Raw genomic sequence first — 16,557 nt, 5'->3', positions numbered from 1 at the left:
ACCTATCTCAAAAACACGCTGCCCTGATTTACAGATATCGTGCTACCTTATTTGTTGTTGTTGTTTTCTGCCTCAACTGGAACTGCCTTCCAGGCTCTTCCTTTTTAGTCTCAGGCACCCCACATCTGATGGAGGGTTGAAGTGCAGATTTAGCCTTAGGCTTATCCTTGAGGACACAGGAGTTTTTTTGGGATGAGATGCAGAGAATTGTTAGTGACTCATTCTCATTTTCCTAGGAGTTGTCCTATGAAAGGCTCATAGTTGTATACATATGATATATGATATATAATATATATACAAGATACATATGTAAAATTTGTATATACATATGGCTCTTTCGCTATATCTGGGAGCTCTCACCCATTTGTTGCAATCTCATTACTAGTTATTTCCATGAAAGACTCCCTGATGAGTGCTCTGGGAGCTGAACTAATGATGCAGATGTTCAGGCACGCAAAATCCCAAGGGTTCAAGACCCGAAGGGAGTGGGATCAGGCCATCGGGGTGGCCAGAGCCATGTCCGCGAGGTGGCTTATGCATTTTTCTGTGTTAGGTTTCTAGGCAAACCAATAAACCTATCTTACTAATTGAAGGATTTTAAATTTCATGGGCAAGGAATTATGGGGCTTCTCTCATGAATATGGACTTCCAGTCATTCACAAAGGCATTTTGGCTCTTCCTCTTAAAAATCTGTTTGTTACATCTACTCTCCACCCTTTGCCACCGTCACCGTTGCCTGGAGACCACATGGTTCCCCAGCCAGCTTGCCTGGCTTTCTTTCCTCTGATTGCCTCTAATTCATTCTCCATACATGCAAAGCCATCTTTTTTTTTTTTTTTTTTTTTAATGTTTATTTATTTTTGAGAGAGTGCAAGCAGGGGAGGGGCAGAGAGAGGAGGACAGAGGATCCAAAGCCGGCTCTGCACTGACAGCAGTGAGCCTTATGTTGGGCTTGAACTCATGAACCATGAGATCTCATGGCCTGAGGTGAAGCTGGACCCTCAACAGACTGAGGCACCCGAGTGCGTCCCCCTACTTTTTAAATGTTTATTTAAAAAAATTTTTTTTACATTTATTTATTTATTTTTGAGAGACAGAGACAGCACAAGTGGGGGATGGGCAGAGAGAGAAGGAGACACAGAATCCGAAGCAGGCTCCAGGCTCCGAGCTGTCAGCACAGAGCCCAACGTGGGGCTCGAACTCACGGACCATGAGATCATGACCTGAGCCGAAGTCAGACGCTCAACCGACCAAGCCACCCAGGTGCCCCAAATGTTTATTTTTGAGAGAGAGAGAGAGAGAAAGAAAGAGAGAGAGAGAGAGAGAGAGAGAGAAAATGCATATGAGGGAGGGGCAGAGAGAGAGGGAGACAGAGGATCCGAAGCAGGGTCCATGCTGTGCGTGCAGAGCCCGATGTGGGGCTCAAACTCATGAACTGCATCTGAGCTGAAGTCAGACACTTAGCGGACTGAGCCACCCAGGTGCTACAAAGCCATCTTTTAAACTACAGATTTAATGGGTCACCATTGCCCCTCCATGGCTTCCCTAGACCTCAGGATAAAAAATTCCAAGCCTCTTTTTATTTATTTAAAAAAAGTTTTTTAACGTTTATTTATTATTGAGAAATAGAGAGAGACAGAGCATGAGCATGGAAGGGGCAGACACAGAATCTGAGGCAGGCTTCAAGCTCTGAGCTGTCAGCACAGAGCCCAACGCAGGGCTTGAACTCACAAACCGTGAGATCGTGACCTGAGCCAAAATTGGACGCTTAACTGACTGAGCCACCCAGGCACCCCAAAATTCCAAGCTTCTTTAGTCTAGTCCACAGAATCCCTCCAACTTGACACCTGTTGACCTGTAGCTACATCCATATTCCTTCTCGTTCTCTTATACTAATGCTCCAACTACTCATATCCCATGCTTGCTTTTGCTTCAGGATTTTTAACATGCTGCATTTGTGCCTGGAGCTTCCTGACCTCCCCTCCCTAATTCCTAGTCAATCCTGAAGACCCTGTTCAGACACTACCTAAGGGTGCTGGGACAGAGCCCTCAACGCCTTTCCCCACTATCACCTCCTTTCCCAGCAATCTTTCCCAGAGCTTCTGGGTATCCCTCTGTTGGGCCATTGCTAGAGTCTAGGCTAATTGCCTGCTTAATCTTCTGTTCCCCTTACTGGAATGTAAGACCCTTGAGACTCCGATTCCCTCCTATTCATTATTGTGTCTCCAGTTGCTTAGCACAGTTCCCAGCTTAGAGTAGGGAAGGACTCCCTAAGTACTGAATTAATTCATTCATGAATAAATTTGTTGGGATAGATAGATACATCCTAGGTCTTGATGTCAGGGATGGTCTTGATGAAGCAGGTGACACGGTAAGAAAAACCTAGGCAGGAAGTCACGAGTACTGAGTTCCTTATAAACTCAGGCAAGCCACTTCTCCTCTCTGTACCTGAACTCCAGTTTTCCCATATACAAAATACTGGAATCGAAATCCCAGAGGTCCTTTTCAACCTTTTGTGGTCCATGGTGCTACATCGAACATGTTCTCTTTGAGAATTACTCTTATTCCTCTGTGTTGCCTATAAGAGCCATCCAAAGACTATCATGCCCAGAAGGATCCTCTTAAAATCCATAAATAGCATTAAGGACAAAATTAGCAACAAAGGCTGCTTTGGTCACAACGGGACTTAGTCCCCAAAGTCGCATTGCCACTGCCTCTCGCCGACTTCTCCCAGGGACTGAGGAGCTCCTGCCTTTAGCTCCTCCTAATTGGTATCCTGAGGCTTTTCTATGGAGACTCCCCATCTTTTCCCTACAGAGCTGATAAATTTGCTGAATTCCAAAGATTGGGGTGAAGTTATGGCTTGAATCCGGGCCTAAAAAGAGTTCAAACAGGTGTCAAATTCCATGCGTGAGCAGGAAGTGTCTAGAACCTTAGTATAACCCTCCAGAGCCCAAGGCCTGGGGCCACAGAATTCTGGGCTGCGGTGGAGGGCTGGGGGGTGGAAGGCTCCACATTATTGCAAGGGGTCTGCAAATCCATTTATGAATCAAGCATTGTCTCTGACTAAATGAGTGCTATGTTTTGCAAACATACATAGTTTTTCAAGTGTACCACAGAGCTGACTGTAACTAACAAAGTAAACATTCATTTAAAAATAGCTCTAAATTCACACCAGGCTCATGCACTTTCCTTGCCCAGGGGGATACTACAAGGGACACTACTATGCAATGACTCTCAGCTCCAGGAAAGAGGAATCGGTGGCTGTTGCTGTACTCCTAGCACCTCGTTCAAGGCCGGCACTGACTAGGTGCCTAATAGATGTTTGCCAGGACTCCGTGGGATCTTTTTACTTTGAAAAGGCAGGCTTATATTTGAAAAAGGTAGCAACCACTGGCTACCCCCTGTAGTTAATAAAACAATCTTTCTGTGGTTTATATAGCCTTTAAAAAAGAATTGCTTTCACGTACATCACTGAATTTGGCCCTAAAGAATAACCTCACAAGGGAAGTGAACTCAGAGGCTAGGAGGCTACTAGTGGGGGGCTGCAAGCAACAGGTGGTAGAACCGGGCTTCAGCAGCACATCGAGGGATTACAGCATCTCTCTCCTGTCCCTCTGGTAGCTGGAATGGCTCAGATGAGTGACATCTAGGTAAGCTAAGGCCCTAAAATTAGACTGGCGTTTCATCAAGTCAACTTAGTTACGGTAAGAATTACGAAGATAGTGCAGAGTTCCTTGCATTTAAAAAGAGAAGCTGGGAAGTTGCCTGAGACATTGCAGGCTAGAGACTCTCGTATCACTATCATTTTTCCCTTTTCTGCCATTAAATAGTAATATAATGGTGGGGCAAAATGAAGGTTAATCTCTGTTAAGTAATTCAAAGTGTGTACTTTGGGTTATTTTGACCCAAAGGTTTAAGGATGGTGAAAGATGATCAAGATATGAAACCCAATGCAAACTGCAATCAGAAGAATACTGATTAAGGGCGCCTGGGTGGCTCAGTCGGTTAAGCGTCTGACTTCAGCTTAGGTCATGAATTTGTAGTTCATGAGTTCAAGCCCCGCATCAGGCTCTGTGCTGACAGCTCAGAGCCTGGAGCTCACTTTGGATTCTGCGTCTCCCTCTCTCTCTGCTCCTCCCCAGCATATGCTCTGTCTCTCTCTCTCAAAAATAAATAAACATTAAGGAAAAGAAGAATACTGATTAAAATAAGGTGCATTTGTCCAATGGAATTGGGCACAGTAGTTACAATTATACAGACTTGTATTTGTGGGTATGATTGACTACTTAAAGCAAATGAAAAGTTTTCATATCCTGTACAGTGTTTTCCCATTTATGTAAAATTGTATACATTCTTACACATGCAAGGACACGCCTGGGCTAAGTGACGGTCACCCAACATCAAACAGCTCTGCACTGCGGGATTTCACGTGGCTTTGACTCTCCTACTTCTGCATGTTATGAGCGTGCATGATGAGGTGCAACCGATGGCATGTTCTCTGAGTCCACCTGCATTGCTGATCCTACAGAGGATGATGTAGCTCCACGGGGCACGAGTTTTATTAGCTATTCCTCGCACAACATCCAAAGTTGATTGGACATCCCATTTCCCTGGATAACCAGGGACTGAGCCTTGATGCACCATGTGGGGAGCTGAGGTGGGAGCAGAAGTGACTGGACCACCACATGGCTCAGGTTACAGTGCTCGCTGCTTCCCGGGTGCTGCCCAGCAGGCTCTCCCAGGAGCAGCAGGACACCAGCCAGTGGGGGAGCCCATAGTCTGCCCTGCCCGCCTTTTCCACGGAGGCCCCGCTTTGTTCTCTCTGCATTTGCTTCCCAGTCCCTGGGAGGTATCCGCGAGGGTGGGAGGATGGACACATTTGTCCCCTCCCAGCCTGCCAGGTGTCACGGGGTCTGTGTCCATGGCCTCCCTCCTCACAAGGAGAGCCTCCCGTGAAGGCTTACCCTGAGCAGGTGAGGGATATGGAGTCTGAGGGCCCTGCTGTGTCCTGAGGGCTTACCAGGCATGAGAAGGTGCTTTCTGAGCTTCAGTTTCTTCACGTGTAAAATTAGAATCATAATGTTGCCTTGGATGAGGAGCAAGTGAGAGGCTGTCCATGGAAGCACTTTGCAAGTTTCACAATGGTCATGTAGTCAGGAGATCAGCAAAACCACAAGGCCTTTAGAATTAGACGTGGATCCAAAGGTGCCCGGCCACGTACAGCTTGGGGACTCGGGGTGACTTGGGGAGCTCGCACAGCCTCACCTTCTGACCTGAAAAATGGGTTACTCTGCTCTTTGCCCTGCCCTCCGGCGGGAGGCCGAGGCCCTCCAGGTAGAGCTGTGATTTTTGCACTCTCTAGAGAACCAAGGCTCAAATTAAACTTTCTCATGAGCAATTATTCAGATGTTGTGGGGGTGGGGGATGCCCTGTGGCTGGAACCCAGCCTCCCCCACTTTGTTTTTATTTTTACACCCTTGAAGTCCCAAACCAGCTGTCTGAATCACTTGCAAACAGCGCCAAAACAATTTTCATGCGTCACAGGAGGCCACGGGCTCCAGCCACTCCTCAGGATGGTGCGCTAAAAATATCTTCCCAGAGCTATTTTTAAGGCCCTGCGGGCTGTCAGCCACAGGTCGAGAGAGCAGAACTCCTCGTGGTGCGCACCAAAGGGCGTCACGCTTATTACTCGTTGGGCCTTCGGGCCAGTTAAGGAGCTGGACTTCAAACCCTGCATCCTCCTCTCTGACCACAGGGATTTGTCACAGTGCGAAGGCGCACGCTCCAAGTGCAGATTTGACCTCCCTGGGGACCGGCAGACAGGGCCACCATGACATCATTTGTGTGCAACCTTTCCACACTGGGCATTCTGTGAGCCACTGGCATGGAGACTTCTGCCAAGCGACGACACTGGATACCCATCACTCGTGTTCGAACAGTCATTTATAATTTTCAAAGCACATTCACCTCCGTTACCTTCTCCGATCCTCATGGCACTCCTGCTAAATGGATATTATTGTCCCCATTTTATATATCAGGACAGTAAAGCACTATTTGTGCTTTTATAACACTCCAGTTAGGCTACAGAGCACAAAGCAAATTGTCTAGCAGGTTTGAAGGTGGGATGATCTTGGACATCTCACCGTGGGCTTAGCATCTTCCTTCTTAGTCTCCTACACGGTGGCCACACCCACTCCACTGTTGTCTGACTGCTCTCCATTCATTCGTTCATTCATTCATTTATTCCTTTGACAAACATTTCCTGAGCTCCCACTCCGGTCAAGGCCCCACTTTACTAGGCTCAGAGATAAATGATGTCTTCTCTGCCCTGGGGAGGTGGCAGTGATAGGACACAACTCCACAGGGTGGTGGGAGAAGTCATGAAAGGCTTTAGGAAGAGGTCATCCCTATGTGGGTCTGAAGGCTGAGTAGGAAATAGAAGGGGAGCAATCCAGACAGAGGGAGCAGCCTGGGACAGGCAGGAGACGCAGGAGAGCAGGGAACACGGGGGATCGCAAAGCAGGTCAGAGCAGGTGCAGGCAAGAGGCAGGAACCAGGAGGCTGGACCATGAGCAGGGTTAGAGCAGGAGCGCAGGGGCTGCCTGCAGGGCATGGATGGCACTGGAAGTTTTCAGCAGAGAATAGCACGATCCCATGTGTGGGTACAAGCATCCCTATGTTAGCTGTGCAGGGGACTGAAGGGGAAAGAGGCTGGGGAGAAGGAGGCCAGGTTGGAGGTTGTTTAATAGCTCAGGTGAGACAGGCTAGGGGCCTGGACTGAGGTAGGTAGGGTCAGAGAGGATGAAAAAGAAAGATCCACGGGGTGCCTGGGTGGCTCAGTCGGTTAGGTGTCCAACTCTCGATTTCGGCTCAGGTCATGATCTCACGGTTTGTGAGTTCCAGCCCTTCATCTGGCTCTGTGCTGGCGGTGCGGAGCCTGCTTGGGATTCTGTCTCCCTCTCTCTCTGTCCCTCTCCTGCTTGCTCTGTATCTGTCTCTCAAAAATAAATAAAAATAAACTCAGAAAAAAAAAAAGAAAAAGAAGGATCCAATTCGAGAAGTACTTAAAAAGTAATTAAAAGGCAGGCTAAAAATGAGTCACAGGGCTGAGTGGCCAGTTGGATGTGTGGGGGCAGGAGGAGAGTCTGAGGCAAGCCCAGGGTTCAGCCCTGGGTGACTGAGAACAGGTTGATGCCATTCAGCAAGCAGGGGAACACGGAGGAGGGGCAGGCCGAGGGAAAGGAAAGGCTTGTTTTGAGTCTTTTGTGATGAGGAGCCAGTTGGAGATCCCAGTGGCTGTAATAAGCAGGAAGGAAGTCAGATACACAATTGGGAGATCAGAGGAGAAATCAGGCTTGGAGTTAAGAGTTTGGAAGGGAGTGGGGAGCTGAGGAAGCCTGTAGGGCAGTGGGTCTCAGCCTTTCACTCCCATCCAAATCAGCTGGGCAGCTTTAAAAAAAAAAGGGATCTGAACCCCATCCCCAGAAATTCTCTATCAATTGCTGTGCAGTGGGTCCTCATTTCAGGATATTTTACAAGTTCCCAGGTGCTCCTTCTGACAAGCAGCCAGCGTTGGGAAACACAGCCATAGAGAGGTGAGGATAGACTGGAGGTGGCCTAGATGGATGGCAGATGGACAGACACCAACACGAGAGGCCCAGGGAGGATGGAGAGCCCCAAATCCGACTGGTCTCCAGAGAGGAGGCCGCCAGGAGACAGCATTATCTCCAGAGCCAAAGGAGGGACAGGGGGAGGGTTGCTGAGCAGGAGGCCCTGTGAACTCTGTCAGATGCTCAGGAGGGGCCGGGCAGCTCGAGGGTGGAGGGGGTCTAGGGGCTGACCTAGGCCAGAGCAGACGTGGGGCGGGGGTGGGGATTGCAGAGGCTGGTTGGCTCAGACTCAGTGAAGGTATGCAAGGGGGGAAATAAAGACCACAGAAGGTAAGCAAGTGTGTTAGGAAACGCGGCTGCGAATGGAAGCAGAGGGAATACACAGAGGGAAACAGCGTGGGGAGGCAGGATCGGACAGCCTTGAGCAGTCTGTCCCAGGGGGAAGGAGGCAAGGAGGACAAGCTGACACCATTCTGGATGACGGGAGTGTTAGTAGAGGGTGGTCCCAGGTCCCTGAGAGACTGGGCTTCAGAGCCCAGTGGAGAGATCAGCCCTAGGAGAAGGGATGCTCCCCCGTCTGGGGCAGCAAGGACTGGAGACACTGTCACCTGCCTCCCTAGAGCCCAGCACCTGTCCCCGCCCCAGAAAGGTGTATGGATGGCCGGCAGACACTACTGCTTCCCTCCTCCCCACGGGCCCTCCTCTAGCCCTTCTTTCTCGTGCTTGCCTCCCATGTTTTCCTCCCTCTGCTCTAGCAGGAGATGCCAGGCGGGGCCTTGGTGCAGCCGGCTCCCACACGCTCCTGCCCACTCCTCTTGCCCAGAATGTTCTTACCAACTGTTAAGTAGACTATGAATGCCTTGAAAGCAGTGACTCAAAGTTTGCTAAAACAGTTGGTTCTGAACATATGGTAGGTTCCTAATAGACATATGGTGTGCAAATTCATGTCTATACACATACGTAAACATAAAGCCTTGACACAGATGTATTTATAAATATATATGTGTGCCTAATTGTGTGTGCTCACCACAGGGTAGACACATATGCCCACGCGGGGCACCTGTGCATTCACCAAGCTATCCCTGCAGGACCCTGCCTGCCGTTCTCTATGACATGCTCCCACATCCCAGGAAGAAGCCCCGTGGACACAGGCCTGGCCCAGGCACACTTCCTGGATACAGTTGTTCTAGTTTAGGAAACACCGCGGGTCACTTGAATTTTGGAAGGCAAACACTTCTGACATGTGGCTAAAGGGAAGGAAATTTACCTCACATCATGGGATTTATGCTTCATGAGGCTCATTTTTTTAAGAGGAAACGGCTTCTAGGAAGGTAACAGGAAAGGGCATCTTTTTATCACTTGTCTTCATTTTCTATTTGCTCAAGAAACATATGGCAGAATCAGTGACTCACATGTAACTTTCAGTCTTTATTTCCTAGTTTATAAGAGACATTAAAAAAGGCCCAGTGTGGGGTGCCTGGGTGGCTCAGTCGGTTGGGCGTCCGACTTCGGCTCAGGTCACGATCTCGCGGTCCGTGAGTTTGAGCCCCGCATCGGGCTCTGGGCTGATGGCTCAGAGCCTGGAGCCTGCTTCTGATTCTGTGTCTCCCTCTCTCTCTGCCCCTCCCCCGTTCATGCTCTGTCTCTCTCTGTCTCAAAAATAAATAAACTTAAAAAAAAAAAAAAAGACCCAGTGAAGCAAGCACTCTAATATTTTCAAGCTTCTAACACCAATTCTTGTTTCTACCCACAAATGTTAGGGTATATTCACAAAAAAATTTTTGTTTTCCATCCAAATTCAGTCTCTTTTATTTAAATATATTTAAATTTTTCTAACACAAAAATTGTTCTCTTTAAGCCAAAAAGTTTCCTAATTCCAGATAAAAAATAAGCACATGGATGATATAATATTGTGGGCTGATATATATATATATATATATATATATATATATATATATATAAAATATATGTAATAATATACAAATAATAATATATATACATATATATTATTACTATTATTTTTACCTTGTGTGTGGCCTTTGGTTAAGCAAAGAGACACGGTCCCTTCTGATTGTGAAGGACAGTGAGCAGGAGTCATGTCTATGCCTTTGACGACCAAGCACCAGCAGCCCCCACGCGCCTATTGTACAATGTGTGTAAAATATGTCAGCTTGGGCCAGGTCAGCATGAGGCAGAATTTCTTAGAAAGTTAGAGCCACTGGCTCATGATGCATTGGTTCTACTGAGGTCCTTTGAGTAGCCCACTCCATTCCCCCCCTGCTTTGCTTGGCCATAGATATGGCCCCTGATGCTGGCTAGCCACTCTGCCATATAGAACACTCCCAGGCTCCCTGGTTGCCATTTTCCTGCCCTTATGATTTTTCTATCCCTGATTGCTTGAGTGATCAGGTAGGATTGTCCCTCTTGGAATAAGAAGATGGAAGCCAATGGAGTTACCATTTTCTGTCTCAGAAGGGCATCTGGAAACAGGTGTTTCTAGAACTGTGAGATCTTCCTGCCTCCTAGCCCTCTGCCACTCTCCCATGCTGATGGCTTCCTGAAGCGTGCTCAGTCATGTCTTTAGGCCTCAGAAGCCCATGCGTTTGCCTGGAGACAAGCGGACAAAAACTGGCGGGGACAGGGGCCAGGCTGCAGGAGGAACTGAATCCCAGGGATAAAGGGGGCAGTGGCAGCCATCAAGAGAAGAGGAAAACAGGTTGAAACCCCAGGGCTTACATGAGGAAGTGAGAACAGGGAGCCTGAATGGACCTCAGAAGGGAGCTGGTGGAGTTCAGAGCAACTAGTGTGGGAAGGAGGAAGAACTGAAGCAAGGAAGGGGTAGAAACACAGGATCTTTCTAGTTCCTACTTCACTTCCAATCTGGACCCTGCTGGGGATAATCTATCAGAACACAGGTCTTCCTGACACCTGCTAAATACAGCTGCAGACCTGACTGGGGCCATGGGTCCTCCAGGAGAGAGCATCACAGACATCGTCATCACTCACTCAAGGGGAGCAGTTATTAATAATGGCAGTTTCATCAGATACATACCAGATGCCAGCTGGGGGAACACCCAGCTCCTATTTCATTCAAGCTTCATGAGGAGCAGCTCAAGGAAGAAGGATCCTGGAACAGAGAATGCTAAGGGGAGACAGGACAACTGTCTTCAAGTATCTGAGGTGCCAGCCTATGTGTGTAAGAGGGGCAAGCTTGCTCCCTGAGAGCCCAGAGGAAGAGAAGGTAGCAGATTACAAGTCACTGAAAGGCGACCTTGGGAGGTGGTGAGTTCCCTGTGCTGGAGAGATTCAAGCAGAAGCCATGGGACCATTTGTCAGGCGTATCCCACAGGGTTTGCCTTTGTAATTAGGCCTTTGTAATCATTCCCGCAGGCCGGAGCTGAAGCTTGGTCCAGCCTCCCGTTTCCTCTGTGGGTCTCTTTTGGGTTGCGCAGATAGGGCTCAGCCAAGACTGTTGCACCTCTGAAGCCTAAGCTGTCCTCTGGTGAGCAGAGCTTGTCCCTGTCTGGCCTATGACCTTTGCTTACTAAAAGGGAGCAGGGACCTCACTGGTACTGACCCAGAGTCCCGGCTTTGACCATATGAGAAAGGTATTAATAGCTTAATGAGGAACGCAGGGCTCACAGAGTTTGTAAAACTAGCTGGTGAGAGGAAGCCTGGCCCAGAGGCTCCAAGCCACTAGGCCATGCTGACTTTGGAAGACATTCTTAAGTAAGAAGAGGAATGGAGATAATTATTCCCCCTAAGTTAATCCGTTGTAAACCAAGTTTTTTTTAATGCATTCCTTACAATGGGTGTTTGGCAACACATGGTTTCATCCTCAGTCCCCACCCACGGAATTTTTTGTTTTCTACGTTCTTCTCTCTCATCAAGGGCCACGTAGGTTAGATTAGGGATTACCAAACTCTGGGGAGTTGTCCTACCTGATCATTGCTTCTTTGATTTTGTAATCCATTCTCCCACCTCTTCCTACAAATGCTTTCTGGGGGAGATGGGGACATGCAGGTGCACGTGAAAATCAGGCAAATTCAAACACATTTTGGGAGATGTGGGGGCGGGACAAGATATTCTGGGTGGTCTTGGACCTTACGTCTTGGGTCAGGAGTCCAGAAGTTACATGAACGAGACCAGCAGGAGATGGCAGGGGAGAGGCCGTGCTGCCAAGTCACTGCCGGACCCTGTGGTCGCTTTGCCTCTCAGATGTCAGTGCGTCCAGGGATAAAGCTAGCTGTGATAGCTGGACACACGGGCCATACCTGAACCTTTGGTCTTAGAGAGCAGCGCTCTGTTTCGGCTCAGGTCATGATCTCACGGTTCGTGGGTCTGAGCCCTGCCTCAGGCTCTGTGCTGACAGCTCAGAGCCCGGAGCCTGCTTTGGATTCTGTTTCCCTCTCGCTCTCTGCCCCTCCCCTGCTCCGTCTCTCTCTCAAAAACAAGTAAACATTAAAAAAAAATTTTTTTTTTAAAAGCAGCTCTCTGTGTGTGATTGGGAGGTGGCAGTATCTACTTCCCACACACCTGGAGTGTGTACTTGGGAGCCTCACACCTGCAGGTGGGAAATCTGCCCTTATCTTCTATGGCCCACCTCCCCAGGGAAGGCCTTGCCTTCTCATAGCTCTCAGGAAAGGCTTCAAAAGAGTCACGAAGTCCCTGTCCCTTCTTTACTTTCACTAGGACACCTTATACGCCAACCCTAGGGAAAAAGCCATGACATGTTGATGAAGACGGAGGTAGGGATTATTGCCTGAAGAGAAATCAAATAAAAGGGGGGGGGTAGGGGTCAGGGGGAAATGAAGCCCTTTTCAAGCAACATGTGCGTCTCCCCCACCAATGTGCTTTGATCCCCAGGTGGAAGAGGACAGACAGCCTAGCGCGATCTAAAACATAGAAGCTGGGGGATAAAGAATGTTTCATTTCCAAACTGATTAAGTTATGGGAAATAGACCCTTAAGAAAAGTCAGGGCATTTCCATCTCCTGAGGCCCTTAAAATGTAGGCAAGGTGCGCACTTTAATGGAAACCAAAGGGGAAAATCCCACCCCCCCAAATGGGACAGGAAAGATGGACACGAGAGGCCTGCCGGTCATAATCGGCGCTATTTTGTCATTTCAAAATAAATTAATTAATGGATTATTTGGCTTGTTGTCCATTTGTTTTGGGGTTATTCTGTGTTAACAAATAAAAGAAGGGAGGGAGGGAAGCGTAGGAAAAAGGCAAATGATTAAGGAAACGATCTGCCTAAATTACAACTATCCCCTCAAGCTTTCAGAAGGGCAGAAGGTTTGCCAGAGAAAAGTAGTATCCATGGAGGTAGAGCTTTCTTCACTCCCCTAAGCATCAGGAAGAGGAAAGAAGAAACAGCAAAAGAAGGGAAGAGGAGAAAAGAAGGAAAAAGAAAAGATGGGAAGGAAGGGAGGGAGGGAGGGAAGGAGGGAGGAAGATAGAGTCATCCGAAATTAAATAATTATTTCTTTTTTCAATTGTAAAAATAGCTTAATTTTTGGCATATATTTAGTGTGGTATATTCAATTATATTCTTTCTACTCTTGCGCCAATATTCCCTGGAAAACTTTATCAGTGCAGCTCCCGAGATTTCAGCACAGAGTCCCAGGCTCTAAATGTTATTCCTCTTACTGTCAAATTTTAAAGGCACAGCCATCCCTCTGTGACTCTGTTTACTGGTATGTGACAGAAGAACCAGGAGAACAAAGAGATCTCTTTTGCTGATGGGACTGGAGACGCTCGCTGTACTCAGGGTCGTGGGTGCACAGTGAGAAGGCTGAGTGTCTGCCTGGTGGGGAAAGAGATGTGGAGAAATGGGAAAACCATACCACGCATGTGTCCATGACGTGCGGAAACCTGAGACGAAGAAATTCATATCAAAACCGGTGTGGAACAAGGGAGACCCAACAGCACCAGCAGAGGTTCGTGCGGAGCCGCCCTGGAGAGACATCAGCATGACCCAAGTCTGGTGGGCACCCCCAGACAACTGCCCTGCTGGAACAAACTGGAACAGAGCAATTGAATAGCCAAATGCACCTCAGTTTTGGAGTATCGGGGACCACAGATGAGAAATCATCTGAAAGGTTTTAACCGGTACATTTAAAAGAGTGAGTGGGAAGTGAGAAAAGGGGCTGGTGAGTGTGGCCACGGTCGTCAGTGTCTTGCTGTGAGGAGGGACAGAACCTAAGCAACTGGTCAGGAATGGGAGGGAGGGAATGGCATTTAAAGACAGAAGACTGGGGGCGCCTGGGTGGCTCAGTTGGTTAAGCATCCAACTTCGGCTCAGGTCATGATCTCACCGTCTGTGAGTTCGAGCCCCGCGTCGGGCTCTGTGCTGACAGCTCAGAGCCTGGAGCCTGTTTCAGATCCTGTGTCTCCCTCTCTCTCTGCCTCTCCCCTGCTCACACTCTGTCTCTCTGCTGCTGTCAAAAATAAATAAACATTTTAAATACATACATACATACATACATACATACATACATACATAAAGAAGGAAGACTGCCTGCTGGTGGGATGCCCGACCAGACTGGGCGAGGCTGGCAGAGGCTGGCGATGTGCTGATGCAGGAGATGCTGCAGGAACACAGTCCCTGAGTGGGGGCAAGGGGGAGGGCCCTGGGCAGGAGGAGGGGAGCTGTGTCCACCAGAGCAGAGGGAAGAAGCCGATGCCCAGGCAGCTGTGGCTCTGTCTATGGGGGTGGGGTGGAAATGAGGGTGTTTCTCTCTGGTGGTTTCTATTAAAGGCAAAGGAGGCGAGGCTGTCAGGTGGAAGAGAAGGGGTTAGAGAAAGGACAAAGCATGCAATTGGCAAGCTTTCCGGAAGAGTTCTGGAGGATGGCAGGACAGCACAGAGGTGTGTGATTGTAAGCGGAGCAGAAGTGGGGAGGAGAAAGAATGGAGTAAGCCACCCGCTTCATGCCTGGGGAATGTCGTTGTAGCACGGACGAGCAGAGGACCAGCCGGCCACTGCATTGGAGGATCCCCATGTGCCAGTCTCTCAAGGTCTGTTCTTGGCATCTATTCAGTTTCTCCAGCAAGGATGAGTCTGGCTCCTTTCTGGAGGGCAATTGTCTGGCTGAAGTGTGCTGCGGCAGTTGGGGAAAGGGGGGGGGGACCTCGCTGGTCCTCCTACAGATTTCACCGAACCCCGCTTTCATCCCATGTGCCACCCCACCCCCCTCCACTGAGCCCGGGGATCTGAAGGTCAGAATCCATTCTGGTAATTTGCTTAGAGACTAAATCCCCATTCTCCTGCTGGCGCTGGTGGGAAAAGGCTGGGTGCAAGACAGGTGTAAGCCCCTGACCGTGTGAGGCGGGGTAAGGAACAGGGGTATTTGGTCCGCAGGTGTACTTTAACACAGTGCTCCTCTTTTCATGCCTCAGCCACACCCTGACCTTCACAGGTTGGGTGAGAGGGCAGTTCAGGCCCTGGAGCAGGGAATTCTGTTGTCCAGCGTCCCCAGAGCTGGACCAGAAGCGGAGGGGTGGGGGTGGGGGTGGGGGGAGGCGAGTGTATGTGTGCGTGGGCTCCTGCAGGGCACAGCTGCTAGGCCCCTGGGCTCCTCACCCTGTGACTGTGGGAAAGCCTGCATTGGGGCCACCTGAAGAGCCAGGTGAAGGGCAGATATTTATACCACCTGGCTCCCAGCAAGATACTATGTCTAACATTCAGTTAACTGGAAGATTACAAACTACTCACTCCCCACTGCAGTCTTTACTTATCAACGGGCACTGTCCATCCAGACAGAGAACGTGGATGCAGTTTTCACTCCTAATCTGGGTCACAACAGATTCTATAGAGTAGCATTGGAGAACTCCACCTCCCTCAGAATTTGCTAGAGTCTTAATCCATTAAGAATAGTATGAGCAAGGGGGAGCCTGGCTGGCTCAATTGGTTAAGCATCTGACTTTGGCTCAGGTCATGATCTCATGGTTTGTGAATTCGAGCCCTGCATCAGGCTCTGGGCTGACAGCTCGGAGTCTGGAGCCTGCTTTGGATTCTCTCTCTCTCTCTCTCTCTCTCTCTCTCTCTCTGCCCCTCCCCTGTTCATGCTCTGTCTCTCTCTCAATAATAAATAAACATTAAAAAAATTAAAAGAGAAAAGTATGAGCAGTAGCACTATTAGGAATTTATCCAAAGGATACAGGAGTGGAGATGCATAGGGGCACATGTACCCCAATATTTATAGCAGCGCTTTCAACAATAGCCAAAGTATGGAAAGAGCCTAAGTGTCCATCAACTGATGAATGGATAAAGAAATTGTGGTTTATATATATGATGGAATACTACTTGACAATGAGAAAGAATGAAATGCTGCCATTTGTGACAACGTGGATGGAACTGGAGGGTATTATGCTAAGTGAAATAAGAAAGTCAGAGAAAGACAGATATCATGTTTTCATTCATATGTGAAATCTGAGAAACTTAACAGAAGATCATGGAGGAAGGGGAGGGGGAAAAACAGTTACCAACAGAGAGGGAGGGAGGCAAATCATAAGAGACTCTAAATACAATGAACTGAGGGTTGATGGGGGGAGGGATGGGAAAGTGGGTGATGGGCATTGAGGAGGGCCCCTGTTGGGATGAGCATTGGGTGTTGTATGGAAACCAATTTGACAATAAATTTCATATTAAAAAAATAAAGCTATAAAATGATTAAAAAAAAAGAGACTCTAAATACAAAGAACAAACTGAGGGTTATTGAGGGGGGTGCAGGGGAAAGGGGAAAATGGGTGATGGGCGTTGAGGAGGACACTTGTCGGGATGACTACTGGGTGTTGTACGTAAGTGAGGATTCACAGAAATCTACCACCCAAACCAAGAGGACACTGTATACACTGTATGTTAGCCAACTTGACAATAAATTATATTTAAAAAAATAGTAAGATAAGAGCTTTTTTGCCTTGTCTGATTGAATGTTTCAT

Source organism: Panthera pardus, unplaced genomic scaffold, assembly GCF_024362965.1.
Source record: "Panthera pardus isolate Hobbes unplaced genomic scaffold, ASM2436296v1 HiC_scaffold_16, whole genome shotgun sequence".
NCBI classification, from domain to species: domain Eukaryota; kingdom Metazoa; phylum Chordata; class Mammalia; order Carnivora; family Felidae; genus Panthera; species Panthera pardus.
The sequence above is the reverse complement of the archived record's forward strand: the minus strand, read 5'-3'. Positions refer to the sequence as shown.